The following is a 5,496-nucleotide window of genomic DNA, read 5'->3' as shown; positions in this document are numbered from 1 at the left end:
ACTTTAGTTTCATTATGTTTGGATCCAACCTGGTTATGCATTCAATTGCACGCAGCAGAATGGCAGTGGATATTTATGGAAAATTTCATCCGGGTCGTCAGTATAACATTATGAAATCCTGGTTAAATGGTTCCCTGCTATGCCAGAAGGAGACATTCTAACTGCCATAGATAATGATCAGGTTTTTTTAAAGAAGTGGACTGGGTGCAAAGATAAGCATGCTGCATCTTGACATGTGTGTGTTATACAGAGGTTGGTACCAATGCATGATGCAGTTTTGCAAAGAGATGAGAAGCTTGCACCAAGGTAATGCAAATGCCACAATTTATAATTTATGAATCCTACCACCTACATTTTGTGATTTTGAATATTTTTTGCAAGTCTCTTCCCTGTTTAAATTGTCCATTATGGGACTATTTTAATCATTACCAAATCGCCAAATTGGTAGGACTGAAGAGTGACTGAAATGCATGAAGAGACCATTCTTTATCTATTAGCTGTGTTAATAAACATAAAATGTTTTTTTTTCCTTTTTGTTTATCAACATTAACATTTTGAACAATTATGCAGTAGCTCAATTAAACCTGACAACTGTTTTTTAGAAAAAGCCTTGAGATTTATTTAGCAGGATTTTTTCTTCAATGTGTAGTTCCATAAAATGTCCATTCCTCCCCCACAAAAGGTGCATTTTGACACCCCTTCACCAATCTGGAAATTCTAATGAGGTTTCTTTGAGTGTTTTGGTCTTTCTGCACCCTTCCTCTCCCTGGAATTTGAAATTCTTTGTGTGTGTGTGTGTATATGGAGATTTTTTTTTAGTACAGAGTCTATGGATTTTTAACTTTGCATGTAAATTGAACAAAATATATTTTGATGAAAGATTGTGGACCAGATTTTCTTCACATTGACAGCTTTTTAATGGGGACTGCTTTTCATAATTATAAAATTCCTTTTATAAGGAAGATATCTGTTTACAAACATTGACATCAAATTTCTTTTGATATTTAAAAGAGCCAACCACCGAACAAAAGAACCCTTTGTTTCGGCATCCAATAAGGCTCCAGTTGGCACATTAATATTAATAGGTGATGTCATTGATATCCTCACTATATAGCAAGCTGAGCTAGAGTCAATTGCCTGAAAGAGGAGGGGTGGACTGACTGTTTTCATAATCAAGTAACACATTTGACAACATATGTACTTGCATACTCTTATTTTAATTGAGTGGTTTAATTTTAATTGAACATTTTTATTAATGTTGTTACTTGATCATACTTATTTTAAAATTCATACATTTATCTTACTTTAGAACAAAAAAATGATCCTTGAAATTTTGCTCCAAGTTGTGCAAAGACGTGCTACAAACACGTTCGTACGGTAACATGTTTTTGGTATTTAAGCCGTACACACACATACAGGGAGTCATTTCAGCGGCTTTGGCAATATTAATGTCGTAACGTGTAAATAAAACGTAATTTTCCCCTTCGTTGGACCATCACTTCCTGTGCATTCGGCACTGAATTTAAGAGCCGTTTCAAAAACGAAATTATTTACTTACTTTTCTTGTTTAATTTTTATTTTATACAGAATGCCCCAGCTTCGCCTCCCAAGAAAAAGAAGCCGACTGATGACTGATGAAAATATCATGCCCAGTATCGAAGAATAAACAGTGCATTTTAGCTTAACTGTTGTCGTCTCCTTTACTGTGTTATTTCACTCGGAACAGTTGTTAGATTAGGTATTGAAAATAATGCCTCGAAATAACTTTTCCCAAACATTCCACATTCTATGCATTTCACTGTCATATAAGCATTGAAAATTCCTTCCTCTTTGCCCCGCGTTGCACCCTATCGTCCGCCATATTGAATTTTCACGCAGTTGGCGATCAGTAATGTCACGTGGACGAGAATTTGAGCAGTGATTGGCTAATGGTTTGTTTTGGTAGTGGTTATCAAAATTGATAACAATCCTGGACTGATTACAACGTACTTTGAGTAACATCGAAAAATGCGCTACATTTTGGCTTTGGCTGCTCATATCTTAAAAACGAACTCAGTGACCCCCATTTTTTAATTTCTGAAATGTAATCAGCACGCCAGAATGAAACTTTCCGCAAAGTTTAAAAAAACTCTGAAAAGCGAATTCAGAGCCATTTTTTGCAGAGAGTTTCATCTTAGCATGCTAATTACTCTTATGCAATAAAAAATTGGGCTCACTGAGTTCGTTTTTCAGACATGAGTAACTAAACTCACAATATAAAGTGTTTTGCAAAACTTTCCTGTTGCCATGGTATCTTGTTACCACCTTGTTACTTCACAGAAATAATTGCATCTTGTTCAGGAGTAATTGATGTTTCACATAGTACCACAACATTACTGTTACGTGATAAAGTGTTGTAGTGTTAATAATGTCAATCCTTCTAATAACAAGGTCTCTTGAAAGTGTTGAAACTGGTTTGAGCCACCTTAAGCCTCACAAAATTCCGAAATTAAAACTTTTGACTTGCGGTCTTTACAACAAAATAAGCTCCGTGCTGACAAGTGTCAACTTTCAGCTTCCAAAGTCTGAACTTTGAGATTCAAGTTATTGGTGGTTGTTTGAGGTATCTCTCTATTGCTGCTCAAATTGTACGGAGAGACGAAACTTTGAAATCTTTTCCGCCTTTCTGCTTCACTGCGGCATAAAAAACTTTCAGGCAGTCATTTAGCTCTTCTTTCTTCATCTCTTCTATCGGAGTTTCAAACCTTGTTTGGCTTGAAAACCATTCTGTAAAAAAATAGTTATTTTAGTTTGTCAAAAAGACGATAGAAATAGTAGTTGCAAAAGGAGTCAAATTTACGGTAACATTTGTCAACAGTTCAAATTTATTTAGTGCATTCCTACCGTTAAATATCTTCATTCCATATTTAGTTGACTTGTTTGTAGATTTTGGTATAGAAGCTTATAGATTTATGTAATAATAAGCTCAAATACTCGTCCGAAACTTCAGCAAAACGCGATTCAGCCGCCATTGTTTTGGTTTTCAAAGCCAGCGCTTTTCGCTACTAGTGGGCTATAACAAATAACCTACTAGTAGCTCAACCTATCAGAACGCAGCATTGATAATAGACCACTAGTTGGATTTAACTAAAATATAATACATACTTAATTGACTACTCCCCAAGGGGTCTTTTCAGGGCCAATGAAACACAATGAACAAAACGAGAACAACAACAACTGTTAAGAATCCGAACAAGAGGCAGACCAGCTGATTATTTGCAAGTGCAGCTGAGAAGTTGAACCAGGGACTATTCAACCAGTGGTTAGAACGGGTCTTGAAGCCGGGATCTCCGCGGATCTCGAGGCAATGGCCACACTGAAAATTTCCGCCACAAATTTGACTGTTTAAATGAAGTGGCAGACGGAAACGACACGCTATTTCTTGTTATAAACGAATGAAAATTCTGATATTCTGACTTGTAGTTGCCTGGTGAGTTAACCGTAACACCGGGTCAGATGCTCAACCCATTGAGCTACTAGAACTCCTCGGGAGCGAGGTCGTTTAATTAACTTGGTCCTGTATGGACAAGGTCTTCGGGCTCTGCAAAGTCATGCACATACAAATTTTCAAATTTAAAGGCCGGTGTTCACCGAAAATTCATTGCGCGCCAGGTTGAATTTCGGACAGACTTAAAATTCGAAAATCACCGGCGAGTACCATTTGGCAAAAGTAATCCATGTCCATCAACCTTATTCCGGGCAGTATTTCAAATATTTGAATCTTCCAAAACACTGGAACTATATCGAAACAGCAACACAGGCGCGCAATGTCCTTTGGGTGAACATGGGTCCTTAGGATGGGTAGAGCGCACAACAACAACGCAAGAGCGCAATCTTTTGGATGACATAACGGAGATCGTAGGTTCCAGTCCTACCTACGACTCTCATGTTTCAGTTGTCCTTTCGCCCGTCGCCAAGCAACTAGTTTCCCGAAACGATTGTTCTTAATAGGCCATCTCCGAGTTCATGTCTGCCTCCTCTTCAAAGCGAGTCTAAGTGCGAAGTTTTTGTTATGAAAATTAGTTTTCATTCATATGTAAAGTCAGGGGCTCCTTAGACTCGCTTTGAGGAGGAGGCAGACATGAACTCGGAAATGGCCCATTACAAGAAATCGATTTAAATTATCGGTAAAGACAGGATGGTGTCACCTACGAATCAGGAAGAGTACGAAGAAAAACAAAAACGTATGCGAAAGTCTCATTCCGCAGCCTTGAATCGGAACGTGGGAATTTAAAGAAGGGGCGTCGAGATTTTCGGTTTTGCGGTTTAAGTTTTTTTTTTTCCCATATACGGTTTTCGGTTTTCCAACAAAAGTTTGTTTTTTTCGATGTCTACGGCAGTTCAGCGCGGCCTAACATATTTGGGGCTTTGTCACGGTTTTGGTCAGTTTGGCAGTTTGGTGCACACAGGTTTTTCTGAATGTATTTTTTTGTTCTTCGTGTCCGGTTTCTTATCAGGAACAGTGCCCCTAAACCGTGTGATTTTCCAGTAACAGTTACCAAAGCTCGTCGCGATCGCAAATTTTGTCCTTCTAGTCTGCAGTTCAAGAGTTCAATTAAGAAGAGCGAGTTAGATTTGAGAAGTGAATTAACGAAGGGACGTTCCGGGAAGAACTTGATATATTGAGCATCAGTCCGCTAAAATTTGTCCCTGTTGCGGACAGCCAAGTGCTTTTTTTTTCAAAACCCTTAGGAACTTTAAGATTTTTCGACGCAGTCCCGTCAACGAAAAAAGGTCCCTTTAAGTTGCTTAAAAATAAGATTCTCGAGGAGAATGAAATGCTATATTCTCACATTTCATTGAGCTAAGAAAATTACGTTTATCATAGCTGAGAGCCTGCACTAACTATAATAATGGACAAAAAGAGTTCAGACTTCTTCCATTGCTCAAGGTTTTGGACCAAGACTTGAAAAAAAAAAGGTCAACAATCATCTCTTCCCCAACAGACCCCACACAATATTGTTTGGAAAGAAGCACACTGAAATAACCAAGCCAAGCGAGTCTTAGCATGCAACGCTGTTAAGTCACTGTGGTAGGCTCTACCAGATTTTCAAACTAATCATCTGTAATAGTGAATAGATACTTAACAATAAGAAAATTTTACTGTCAAGACAAGGAAATAAAGAAATCAGGTCACTTCTGGTTGCCGTCCACGGCTCAAAAACGTTGCATGATTTTAAGCTCCCCAATATTCTTTTGAGAGCCTGGTTGGTGGGGTAAGGGGATATAAATTACAAGAAAGTTCACTTCAAGAGGAAAAGCATTTTTTTTTATGCGAACAAGAAATTTAAAAATATCTCAACAATTTTTGTAAAGGATTGCGATGTTGACCGCACTATTATTCCAAAAGGATCAGCGTGAAAAAATATCGTTGACAAGGCATATGTAAGCTCTTTTATTACACATAACATGAGAATTTTGTTCCATAAAGCTCATTTGTACAAATCTATACGCTTT

The sequence above is a fragment of the Montipora foliosa genome, chromosome 8 (assembly GCF_036669935.1).
Source record: "Montipora foliosa isolate CH-2021 chromosome 8, ASM3666993v2, whole genome shotgun sequence".
Classification (NCBI taxonomy): domain Eukaryota; kingdom Metazoa; phylum Cnidaria; class Anthozoa; order Scleractinia; family Acroporidae; genus Montipora; species Montipora foliosa.
Note: the sequence above shows the minus strand (reverse complement) of the source record.